We start from the raw sequence: 13,595 nt of genomic DNA on the forward strand, positions 1-13,595 counted from the left end.
AGAGAGAGCACAAACAGGGCAGAAGGAGAGGAGAAGCAGACTATCTCAGAACCCTGGGATCATGACCCAGCCCAAAGGCAGACACTTATCCAACTAAGTCACCCAAGCACTCCTCCCTCACCGTCTTTGTATTTTCGCTATTCTTTATAGTTAACTGGTATGTTTTACCTAACCAACTAGACTGTCATTTCACAACAACAGAGACTTTGACTGATTCCTCTTTATTAACCTCACTGACCCTGGTCAGAGTTAACCATAAATAAATCCAGAGAATGGATTCATTTTTATAATTAGGAAAGAAAAGATTCTGGCAAAATCAGGGAAAGGTGAACCTGAAAAGGGGGTTGTAGCAGTTAGCTATTGTAGCATAACAAACCATCCCCCAAATGGAGTAACTTAAAATGGCAACCATTTCTTAGTGCTCACTGATTTACAGGTGACGAGTGGTTCTGTTGACCTGAGCCCAGGATGGACTTACTGATTGGCCTCAGTCATGTATCTGTGATCATTTGACAAGTGGCCAAAGATCGATCAAGGAAGGATGGCTATCATCCAGGTGAAGAAGGACTCTTGAACCACGTGTCTCTCATCATCCAGCCCGCTAGTCTGGATTTGTTCTCACAGTGGCAAGCCAAGTTTCCAAGGGAGCAAACAGAAGGATTCAAGGCCACTTAACGTGGAATGGTAGCACTTCTATATTCTATTGGCCAAAGAGAGTTGCAAAACCAGCCCAAATTTGAGAGATAAGCAAGTAGAGATGGAAGGAACTCCAAAGTCACACTCCAGGGCAAAGAGACAGAAAGGGGTGGAGAATGGGGGACATTTCTGCAAACATTATGCTCCTGGGAATTTTCAGGCACAGCTCTGGCTGCAGCAAAATAATCCCCTTACCAGCAGCGACCACGAGAAACATTTGCTTGATGATCATTGATGAGGAGGAGGAGGAGGAGGAGGCTGAAGAGGAGGCTGAAGACAAGAAAAAACACTTTAAGTCTTCATCACAATAATATGAAATCTCATCTTCATGCAGAGAGGTCCTTTACTCAAAGTGAGCTGGAGGCGATAAGAGGTCCTTTACTCAAGGTTAGCTAAAAACACATATAGGCAGTCACCATATGGAATGCAGGACAGCTAGCTAGGGCCCCCACTGCAGGGGAAATTTGCCAGAAGTTTCCTTCCTTGGCTGAGAGCTGCAGGAGGCTTTTCATCTGGGTTTGTTTTCCCTGTTGCATCTTTCTCTGTTCATCCTATTTGATTATTCCTATGCCTGTTAAGTCTATTTTTCAGATTTAGTTCATAATGTTTTATAATAAAAGACTTTCTCTCACCGCTTTATAGGGACATGGAGAGGATTAACAGTTAATTTAATGTTTGCAAAATGCCTCAAGCACCTTGGAATTAAACATGTCATGTGCAAATAAATAAATAAAGGCTTTAGAGTATAGAGACATTGGTCTTCTCTGAGTTACATGCTCAGAGTGTTAAATGCACACATGCATACAGCCAGCTGGGAATCTGCTGATTCCACCATACAGGAACTGGGTGACCCCAGAATTTGTTCCTCCATGTGTGTGGTATGAGCAGGAAGCGATGTGAGCCAAAATTCCATCATCTACCACATTTTCTATCTATATGTGAGGGGTATGAAAACCAATAGAAATGCTCAGTGTATGATGATCCAAAGACCCCCACACACAGACACATGCCCCTTTCCAGGATCCAAAAAGCTGACAGGTGGCGGAGCAGTGAGGAGGAGGGTCTGCTTAAAATCAAGACAGCAAGATGTTTGAAGCTTACATAGTGGCAGTGTCTAGCTTATGAACATGTTTTGTTCTGTTTTTAAATTTAATGTATTAATTTATTTTTTAAGTAGGTTCCATGCTTAATGTGGGGTTCAAACTCATGACCCTGAAATCAAGAGCCAGCCAGGTGCCCCAATGAACATGTTTCTATGTTGATAACCAGTTTATTGGCACTACCCTCTCTGAGTACTATAGACAGGACTTCCACCCATGCTACCCGGTCCTAGTTTCTTGACTCTCAGCTAACTGAAGATCTCCTGAGAACACAGCATTCATGGTAGCCTGAGGTTCAGGGACCCCAGAACTTGTAATTTAGCTGAAATTACACGTGCATTTAATTTGCCTGTGAGGACTGCCCTGAAACCATCTAAAATGTCTTCTCTTTGGAAATCACTTTTCCTACACAACTCATGCATGAACACATTCTTAGAGTAAAACTCATGGTTGCCAGGTGTGTGGACTTATAATCAGATAAAGCAGACCAGATGAGAAAGAGTCTCCAATTTCTCAGTCTACCCCTCCAACCACATGGTGCACTTTTTAAAATCATCTTTTAGAGAGAGAGAGAGCACAAGCAGGGAGGGGTAGAGGGAGAGAGAGAATCCCAAGCAGGCTCCATACCCAGCGCAGAACCCAATGCGACGAGGCTGGATCCCACAACCCTGAGATCACGACCTGAGCTGAAATCGAGAGTCAGATGCTTAACTGACTGAACCACCCAGGTGCTCCAGTTTTTTAAAGAGACTTCTTTTTTTTTTTTTTTTAAGATTTTATTTATTTGACAGACAGAGATCACAAGTAGGCAGAGAGACAGGCAGAGAGAGAAGCGGAAGCAGGCTCCCCACTGAGCAGAGAGCCTGATGCGGGGTTCTATCCGAGGACCCTGGGATCATGACCTGAGCCGAAGGCAGAGGCTTTAACCCACTGAGCCACCCAGGCGCCCAGAGACTTCTTTTTAATTAGAGCAGTTTTAGGTTCACAGAATTAACAGGAAGATACAGAGATTTCCTATATACTCTCTGACCCCGTACATGTGTGTTCGACCCAGTATTTGTTATAATCACTGAACCTACATGGATACGGTTTGCTCAGAGCTTTTAGTTTACGTTGAGGTTCGCTCTCCATGTTGTACATTCTGTGGTTTGGAAAATGTATAACCTGTATCCGTCATTACAGTAACATACACGGTAGGTTTGTTGCCCTAAATCATGGCACATGTTTGGTGAATTGTTTTCCCTTCAAGGATGCTCATGGTTTTCTCTTTGACCAGATTAGGGGAACAGAAACAGGAGGATAGCAGACCCTATGAGTAGCCCCGACTACCAAACGTTAGGAGAAACAAGAGATGGAAGTTGGGCAAAGAAACCAACATATGTTGAGCATCTCTAGACATCAGTTAAGTTCCATTTTCCTGCCTTACCTCATTTAATCCCCCAGACCCTGTAAGATGGATGTCTTCACCTATGTTTTAATCATGAAGTCAATGAGGCTAAGTTTCTCATATAGCTCTTATATTTTTCTAAGATTTTATTTACTTATTGGTCAGAGAGAGAGAGAGAGCTCACAAGCAAGCAGAGCGGCAGGCAGAGGCAGAGAGAGAATCGGGCTCCCCACCAAGCAAGGAGCCCCATGCGGGACTCGATCCCAGGGCCTAGGATTATGACCTGAGCCGAAGGCAGCGGCTTAAGCCAGTGAGCCACCCAGGCGTCCCACTCATATAGTTCTTAAATGGACTATAAACTCCTTGAGGAGAGGGCAGTATCTTACTCATCTGTACACCTCCCTGTACTTAGCACAGGACCTGGAAGAAAGTAGGTATTTGGTACATAGGTGCTAAAGGAAAATTAAGGAAAAAACAGAGGGGGAATTCAAATCCGCCCCTATTGGTCTCCAAAATCTGTGCAAGTTTCTACAAAACCAACTGTGTGTGTGTGTGTGTGTGTGTGTGTGTGTGTGTGTGTGTGTGTCTGTTTAAGACCACAGAATTTTATCCTGGGACAGAAAATGCCCAAATATGAAAGTCTGCTAAGCTATTTGCCTGTCCCTCCCTTCCTTCCTGAAAATAAAGGATGAGTAGAATGCATCTTCTTTGACGGTACAAGGATTTTTTTTATTCCTCTTACACACTTACATTCTGGCCATTTCCTACTGCCAGAAACCAGCGCTGAACTACAGATTGCCAGTAAATCCATTCATGCTTCTTATAGAAAGACCTCTGGATAAGAACCTTGAATTCAAGGCAAACTACCTATTTAGATTTGAGAACTATATACAGATAGGAAATTCTCCTTTTACTACTAGTTAGGACTCTGAACCCTATCCTACAAAACCCAATGTGACCTTGCCCCATGGCAGCACCAGGCCCTAATTTTCTACCCTCTCTTCCTTACTCACTGGGCTCCTAATGCAAGAGCCTCCTTGGTATCCCTTGGACAATTGCACACAACTCTCACCACAGGGCCTTTGCATGTGCTATTCCCTCTGCCTGGATCTCTCTTACTATAAAAACTATATTTCTCATTTCCTCACTTCCTTCAGGTCACTGCATAAATGTCTTCTTACGAAGATCCCGTTCCTGAACACAATTATCTCAAATCCCACCCCCCTTTTCCCATCATTCTCTGTGGCTATTTGCTTTTTTCATAGTCTTAAGACACCCCCTTGCAACATATCACAGGTGGATTTCTTTCTCCCACAAGGATGCAAGAGCTTGATTTGCTCACAGTTCTACCTTCAGGGCCTAAAACAATGCCTGGACATACGGACACACAGTATCTTCTGAACAAAAGAATGGAATTCCCATCACAGAAGGCAAACACATGTGCCTTCACTCCTCTCTTCTGTGTCCATTTCAGATCTCACTAACTGATTGTAGTAACCACTCCTGCTAAATCAGGATAGAGTCGCAGAATCCTCTTTAGGCAGCAGCTAGCAACCCACTGAGGGGGGCACATGAAAAGAAAGTGATGTGCCTTCTGAGGTCAGAGAGATCTTCTGCCCTGGTGATGTGAACTGGGCCACAGATCAGTCAGGAGGACCCTCCTTTGTCCCTCTAGCTTCAGGCCAAGGCCAGACCTAGCCAAGTGGCTCATCCCTTTGTCTTTTTTTTTCCTCTGAGTCCACAACCTAGTTCTCTGACTGGGTCCAGATACATACTGGAGCCTGCTTGGAGGGCCCACGACAGCAAATTGTGCCCATCTTTTCCAAGTCTGTGCTACAAATCAGGGCTTTTTTTCTTTTCTTTTCTTTTCTTTTTTCCTTTTTTCTCTTTTTTTTTCTTTTTGAGAGGGAGTTGTGAAACCAGCACACCACTTCTAAGACCCTCTGAGTTCCCGTAACCAGGGGAACTGTAGGAACCTACATGGATACGGTTGCCTTCCTTATCTAGAGCAGGAGCGACCCAGGCCACTCATGGGAGGCTTCTGTCGCAGAGCGCCCCCATCTGGTTTCTGTTTGACCTTACGAGGCATCTGGAGGTGAGGCAAGGTGGGCATCCCAGCAGGAAGCAGTCTGGGTCACCCGAGGGACAGAGAGAACAGCAGCTTGCCCATGGAAGAAAGGAGGCTTTTCCTTCTTTGTTCCTTTCATGGAAACCCCTACTCCATCCTCACAAGTGGCTGGGGTCAGGTTGTTTTTTAAAAATTTATTTATTTTAGAAAAGGGGGGAGCATGAGTGGGAGAGGCAGAGGGAGAGGAAAAGAGAAACCCAAGCAGACTCCATGCTGAGTACAAAGTCCAACGTGGGGCTCAATCCCACAGCCCTGACATCACAACCCCAAGGGAAACCAAGAGTTGGAAACTCAACCAACTACACCACCCCAGCACCCCTCAGCTGGGGACCTTCTAAGAGTCCCTCCATCCAGGTGGGGAAGTGAGGTTTGAGGGAGGAAGGGACCTGGGGGGACTCTAGAGAGCAGCATCTGAGTGTGGTTTTTGTATTGTCTGCCCCAGAACCCCAAAATGTACATTAAATTTTCACTACTGTAGCAGCATTCCTCATGCGCTGATCAAACTCAGAAAATGGGATTTAGAAAACGCATTTCTATAAGCATAACAAAATGATTCTTACGAGCATGACAAGTGATTATTTGCCTTGCTGACATGAATCAGACTCTCTTAGGGAGAGCATTTAAAATGCACATGCCCAAAAATTTAAAAAAAAAAATGCACATGCCTGAGCCTCATGTTGGGAGATTCTAAGTCTATAGGTCTAGGGTAGGGCCCTATATTCCGTGGTTGGATAAAATTTCCTAGGTGATTTTGATGTTAATCCAAGTTGGACTTTGCAATAAGCATAGATTTTCCCCTCCTTTTTTTGGGTTGTCTTTGCAAGATGAGCGCTTTTTTTAATTCTTTACTTCTTTGCAAGAGAACATGAGTTCCTTCATCAGATAAACACTCCTTTTCTCTCTCTTTTTTAAAAAAATTCTTTAGAAGATTTTATTTATTTGACAGAGAGAGAGAGCACATGCAGGGGGAGCAGGAGAGGGAGAAGCAGGCTCCCTGCTAAGCAGGGAGCCCAATGCAGGACTCAGTCTCAGGACCCCACGGATCATGATCTGAGCTGAAGGCAGATGTTTAACCGACTGAGCCACACGGATGGCCCAAGATAAACACTCCTAAACACACACTGAATGCTTAATGTGAGCAGGCATGATGCTGTGCTCAACAGATGGAAACTTACTGCAGAGGTAGATGGTACTATTGTTCCCATCTCAGAGATAAGGAAACTGAGGCCACAGAGGCAAAGCCAGAATTTACACCCAGGTTGTTTGATACTAGAACCTACACTCTTAATCACTAAGCTTACTGCCTCCCAAAGACTTCCAGAAATAAAAACACAAAAAATTTAATTTGAAAATCTCACTGACTGAGCAAAAGGGTTTAAAAAAAAATTACGAATCCTAAACATTTCACTAAAATGTCAAATTCCATTTTTCTGGGTTTTCCTCATATAGAAGTTGGACTGGTTGAAATAGATTTCTATGGGTGGAACGCAAATCAGAATAATTGGTTTGAGTAGAGCAAAGTAACCAATAAATTAGCTTGAACATGACCTTTCAGAGGCGGCCTCTATTTTGATTCCATTCTCTGGCCCCGAATTGTCGCCTGCTAATTGGTGGTTTGTTCTCCAGTCAGGCTGCCTGTTTGTGACACCGGGTAATGCATTATGAGATAATCTACTTTCTGTGACTTCACACAGTTCCCATGGCAACCGTCAATGCCATTTCCCTGCAGAGCAGCTGCTTCATTTGTTCCAAATGTGTTGCAGGAATGTAAACATCTTCAATAAAAATGTCCAGTAACATGACAGTCCAGGCAAAGAACGACATTTATATAATTACAAATGGGAAATGACCTGTAATTATCCCAACTTTTTTCCCCCTGGACTAAACCAGGAGAGGTGTAGGGTGGTTTCGTTGTTGTTATTTTAACTTCTGTTCAAAGAAAAAAAATAAGGAGAAGGTTTGTTTAACAAGACTTACTTGAAGAGACACAGCATTTCTTTTTGAAAAGACCTTGTTCATTAAAGCTTTGGTTCATTAGAACCAAGCTGGCAATATTTCTGGAAGGAAAGAACCGTATCTTTTAACCCAACCGCCATGTCGAGGAGACGAGTGCTCAATGGGAGCCTCAGGTGACCTAGATGTTCTGATGTTCAAAACTAATAATCTAAAATTTTCTTGGTTTACAGAGAGAATTCATTTTTAACTCTTGCTGACTAGCTAGCTATGTCCTCAGAGTGAGCTCCTAAGGAAATTTCTCCAATCAAACACCTCAAGACAAAATCCCGAAGCGAAGGAAGTCAAAATCTGGAATTTTTTTGGTGTTTTTTTTTTAGCTTTATTGAGGTACCGCTGATATATAAAAATCTGCACATATTCAGTGTGTACAATTTGATGAGCTTGGAAAGCATCTGGATCTTGATAACATTTTTCATATGCCTCCCTTCTCTTTCTTTGTACATGCTATCCCTTCTGCCTTGAATGCTCTTCCCACCTTCTAGTTCAGTTCATTCCACTTGTTCTTAAAAACTAAGTTCAGGGGCGCCCAGGTGGCTCAGTTGGTTAAGCAACTGCCTTCAGCTTGGGTCGTGATTCCAGGGTCCTGAGATCGAGCCCCATATCGGGCTCCTTGCTCAGCAGAGAGCCTGCTTCTCTCTCTCCCCCTCTCCCTGACGCTCTGCTTACTTGTGCTCTCTCTCTAACTCTCTGTCAAATAAATAAATTATTTAAAAAAAAAAAAAAAAACTAAGTTCAAATGTCACCTGCTCTGGCAAGTTGTAGTAGGTAGAATTTTAAGAAGGCCCACAAAATTCCTTTTTTTTTTTAAGATTTTATTTATTTATTTGACAGATAGCGATCACAAGTAGGCAGAGAGGCAGGCAAAGAGAGAGAGGAGGAAGCGGGCTCCCTGTTGAGCAGAGAGCCCGATGTGGGGCTTGATCCCAGGACCCCAGGATCATGACCTGAGCTGAAGGCAGAGGCTTTAGCCCACTGAGCCACCCAGACACCCCTGGCCCCCAAGATTCCTACCCCTTGGTGTATTCCCACCCCTTGGTGTATGTACTGTATGCAGTCTCCTCTTGAGGGTGGGGAGTACCTATGAATACATGAAATTTCTCTCTTGGGATTAGTTTAATCAAAAGGAAGTTTATCTTGAGTCCTCTTGACATAATTAAGTACACTCTTTTAAAAAAAAGTCAATACAGGATTATTAGTTTCAACTTGGATGTGTAAAGAGCTTGGAAACTGTCATTTCCATTTCCGTCCTTAAACCGAGAGAAAAGTTAGACAACATGAAAAATCAATCAATTTTTGGACCCATGAGATAACTGAAGATGTAAGAGAAACTGATACCTGAAGATAGTCCTGTCCAGAGAGACACAGGGGAGATCTGCTCACCTGGAGCAGAAACCTCTGGGGTCATAAACTGGTAGGAATTCTCAGCAGGTGATTTTGTCAGATTGCTGAAGGCTCAGTTGTGGACTTGCCTGAGAGTGAGAAACTCTTGGGAGCCACAATCTTAGGAGGACCCAGACTTTTTTGAACTTTAGTTCCAGGAATAGTCCCAGGTTCACATGCTAAAGATCCAAGAAAGATCCCTCCTTGATTCTGCCAGCAAGAGGGTATGATTAGTCATTCGGAAATATACCAGAAGCCTTCTCCATTACAAAAGCCTACCCTTCAGAAGAGCTTTGCCGAAGCCATCCAGCTGGAAGGAAGGGAATGCCTCCCACTCCAACCTGCTTCAACATTCCCAGCTCACCTATGGGGAGGAAAAAGATAGTCAACAAGGATAAGGCCTTCAAGGAAGCAGGTAGAAAACACTATAGCTGCCAGGGAAGGAGGGAGGAGATAGGGAAAGAGAAATACTTGCAAAGGTCACAGCCCCAGGACACAATCCCCCCAAAAGATTGAGAATTGCTGGGAAGGTTTAGAATCTTCCCCATTCCTCATACCTTTCCACCACTCCAGTGAGGATCCCATAAAACAATAATGGATTTTGGCTAAAACAGCAGCAATTTACAGACTCTCTCTGGGGAGGGTATTGAGGGAAAACCAAAGTCAGAAAGAGAGACATAAATAAGGATGAGGAATGAGAAGCCTCTGGCACATGTAGCTACAGCAAATATTAACCCAGCACATCTTCTAGACAGATTAACATAGGACCTTCCACTAAAGTCGTATTTACTTGATCTCCTATTACCTGATATAATATGTCTGGCTTTCAACAAAAAATTACAAGTTTAGTCAAAAGGCAAGAAAAACATTCTGAAGAGACAAAGTAATCATCAGAACCAGACTCAGATGTGACACAGATGTCAGAATTATCTGACAGAAAATTTAAAATAACTATAATTAATATATTAAGAGATCTAGTGGAAAAAGAACAGATAGGTATTCAGGAAAGGTAGGTCACTTAAGCAAGAGGTGGAAACTCCAGGAAACCATCAAGTGAATGCTAAAAATCAAAACATAGCCACAGATATGAAGGATATCTTCAGTGGGCTTGTTAATGGACTTGGCACAGCCAAGAAAAGATCCAGTGAGCCTGAAGATAGGTCAACAGAAATATCCTGAAAAGAAAATTCAAAGGGAAGAAAACAAATGGGGAAAAAAAAAAAAACAAGATAGAGCAGCCAAAAACTATGGGACAACATCAAAAATGATAACATACACAAATGAAACACTGTCAGAAGAGAGAATGAAGCAAAAAGAAATATTTGAATTTTCCAGAATCAATTACAACACCAAACCATGGATCCAGAGAACACCAATGAGGATAAAGAAAAACAAAACCAAAAATATCAAGACATTCATATTCAAACTGTAGAAAACCAAAGATAAAGAGAAAAATATTTTCTCAAAGATTTTGTTTATTTATTTGACACAAAGAGGGGGAGACTGCAAGAGAGGGAACACAAGCAGGAGGAGTGGCAGAGGGAGAAGCAGGCTTCCTGCTGAGCAAGCAGCCTGGTGCAGGACTAAATTCCAGGACCCTGGGATCATGATCTGAGCCGAAGACAGATGCTTAATAACTGAGCCACCCAGGTGCCCACAAAGAGAAAAATCTTTAAAAAAAAATAAATAAATAAAGCCACAAGAAAAATTTATCTTAGTTATAGAAGAACAATGGTAAGAACACAGGGAACTTTGTGTTTTTTTCCTGTTTTGTTTTGTTTAAATATATATTTATTTATTAGAGAGAGAGAGCTGGGAAGGGGCAGAGGGAGAGGGAGAGAATCTTAAGCAGACTCCCCACTGAGTGTGGACCTGATATGGGGCTTGATCTCATGACCCCAAGATCATGACCTGACCCAAATCAAGAGTTGGACACCCAATCATCTGAGCCACCGAGGGCCCCCAGAACCAAAGGGCGCTTTGTATCATAAACTGTACAAGAGAGAAGTGAGTGGAGTAAAATATTTATAGTTTTGAAAGGAAAAACCCCACCAACCTAGAAATCTATATCCAGCACAATTCTTCAAAGGGAAGGAAACAGAAAGACTCCCAGACAAGCAAAATTGGAGGGGTTTATTACCAATAGACCTGTATTTCAAGGAATGTTTAAAAAAAAAAAAAAAAAAGGTTTTCAGGCTAAAGGAAAATTGTATGGGCCTGAAACTTGCATTTATGTAAAGAAAGGAAGGATATAGTAGAAGAAATACATGAAGGTAAAATAAAATATTTTTTTAATTCTTAATTGACCTAGAATATACCTTATTGTTTAAAACAATAATGTACCAGTTGATTGTATCAGATAGATAAGCAAAGTAAATAACAGCAATATTGCCATGGATGGAGGGAGGAATGAGGAATTCTCTGTTTTGAGCAAGACACCTGTACAAGCCATGAAGCAGTGTCATGTTTTTTGAAACCAGACTTAGATTGTTTATAAACATGGATTACAAACTAAAAATGGAATGGGAGATCCTGAGAGCATTCTTGGAACAGAAAATAATGTTAGGAAGAACATGAGGAAATCTGAATAAAATATGAATTTTCGTTAATAATAACAGTTCATTATTGGTTCATTAATTGTAATAAATATGCCATAATCTTGTAAGATGTTTATGATAGGAGAAAGTATGTGTGGGATATATGGGAACTCTCTGTCCTATCTTGTGACTTTTCCATAAATCGTAAACTATTCTAAAGTTAGAGGAAGAAAAGTGATACACAAAGAGATTATCCTGCTAGTGTCAAGAAAGAAGCAAAGCTGCCTTGGAGAAAGGCAGTGGCTAGTAGCAAGAGCCTCAGTCCTACAACCACAAGTCAATAAATTCTGCCAACAGCCAAAATGAGCTCAGAAGAGAACCCCAAGCTCCAGCTGAGAAGCATGGTGTGGCCTGTGCCTTGATGGCAGCCCAGTGAGACAGAGGATCAATCTGAGCCACAAAAACTGTGAAATAATGAATTTATGTTGTTTGAAACTGCTGCATTTGTGGTCATTTGTTATGCATCAATAGAAAACTAATGCCCAAGACTTCCCTGACTATTGTCAGACCTATGTATTTCCCAGAGGAGTATCCATCCCTTTTATACATTCACTCATCCTGTACATACTGAGACCTACTATGTGTCACACATTGTCACAGATAGTAGAGAGGGGTGAGTGGGGTATACTCCTTGCCTTCTTGGAGCTTCTTGGAATGTGGTGGAGGGCATAAACAAATACGATGTAGGTGCTGAATTTACAAATATGGTAATTCTAGAAAGGGGGAAAATAGGGCAAGAGACGATGTTTTTAAATACTGGAGGATCAGAGAAGACTTTTCCAAGGAAATCGCAGTGAAGCTGAGACCTGAAAGGTACATGTGCATTGCCCAGACAGCAATGGGGAGCAGAGAAGGTAGCATGTGCTAAGATCCTAAAGAGGAACGAGCTGGAATGTTTGGAGGGCTTGAAAACTCCTGGCATGCTAGTAAACCAAAGACAAAGAGAAAATCTTGAAAAAAGCCAGAGGCAATGGCCCACATGGCTGCTGTGAGTGAGCAAGGGAAGAGACACCGGAGGCAGAGTGGGGAAGTAGGCACGGGTGGTTTAGATGGGGTCTCAAAGGTGATGGAACAGATGCTAGAATTTTCGATGGAGGACTACAGGAAGCCCTTGAAGGGTTTAAGCAGGAGAGCGCTCAGATTGCTGCATGGACTTCAGCAGAATGTTGAGATGATTCCAGAAGTCTAGGTAGGGGACTGACTGGGCTAGAATGATTGCCATAGATGTGGAAAGGAGAAGGTCTGAGAGTAACTCAAGCACTAGGGTACCTAGACATAAGTGGGGTTGATAAGATAGGAAGGCAGCAGCAGTGCCGAGGAGGATTCCAAAGTTTCCAGCATCCTGGATAAAGGTGAAGAAGGCGAGGGGTGGTGCCCCCTGTTCTCACCTCGTATGCTCTTCCCAGCCATCTTGGCCTAACCAGCTCCTACTCTACCTTCAGAACCCAGCTCAGGGGGGCACTTCTGGGAAATATTCCCTGACCCCTCAGCCCTGGGCTCTTCCTCTTGTCCTCGAGCATCTGGGCACCCTGCTCACAGTACAGTGCACTGTGACATAAGTGTTGAGGTACTCCTTTGACCCACAGAAGCAGGAGCTCTTTGAGGGAAAATGGTACTTCAAAACTCTCTATTTCCAGCTGGAACCTATCTGGCACATAATAAGGGTTTGTTGCATGAGCAAATGGAGTAAAATGTAGGAATGATTCAACATTGGGAACCACGCTCCTCAGCACACAGTCTAAATATGAGCAATAAACCAAAGCCCTCTGGAACGTGAAAGCAAGTGCCTTAAGAGGCAAGGAGTCAAGTTCGTGGTCTCTCCTCCAAGGCAGGACACCCGTGGCCAAACTGAGAACCAGTTCACAATTTTAAGGAATTCGGGTTATCTGGTTTCTGAGCCCAGAACAGATTAGATGAAATTTATGGAAGTTGTTGACCTAACAATGAACACGGAACAGGAAAATAAAATGTACTTGACTATCGAAATTGGGGCATTTTGCTGCAAAAAAAAAAAAAAAAAAAAGCAGCAAGTGGGTATCTAATCTCCAGTCTGTAGCAACATAACAATTGCAAATTTAATAACAAGGCAGTTGTGATAATGAGCACATGCATTGCACGGTCCACAGACAAGGTTCATTCCATCTTCTTAACAAACATATGAGAAATTAAGATGTTTGCTTGCAAGGAATTTAAAAAGTTAAATTCAGGAAGTAAGGGGGATGGGGGATGGCACAGACTCCAGAAGGGGAGGGTTGTGAGATGGGAGAGGATTCCCTGTGGTCTTGAGAGGT

At 42.8% G+C, this 13,595-nt stretch overlaps 1 long non-coding RNA gene across 1 annotated transcript in view; it reads right to left on the reverse strand.

The window, feature by feature from the left end:
- The window catches only part of LOC116592861, a 39,590-nt gene extending 32,696 nt beyond the window's left edge, over nucleotides 1-6,894 (reverse strand). Inside the window, exon 1 of the long non-coding RNA XR_004286634.1 lies at nucleotides 6,860-6,894. This is a non-coding gene — a long non-coding RNA (uncharacterized LOC116592861). The remainder of the gene's footprint in view (nucleotides 1-6,859) is intronic.
- Between the last annotated feature and the right edge of the window lie 6,701 nt (nucleotides 6,895-13,595).

Source organism: Mustela erminea, chromosome 6, assembly GCF_009829155.1.
Source record: "Mustela erminea isolate mMusErm1 chromosome 6, mMusErm1.Pri, whole genome shotgun sequence".
Taxonomy (NCBI): Eukaryota; Metazoa; Chordata; class Mammalia; order Carnivora; family Mustelidae; genus Mustela; species Mustela erminea.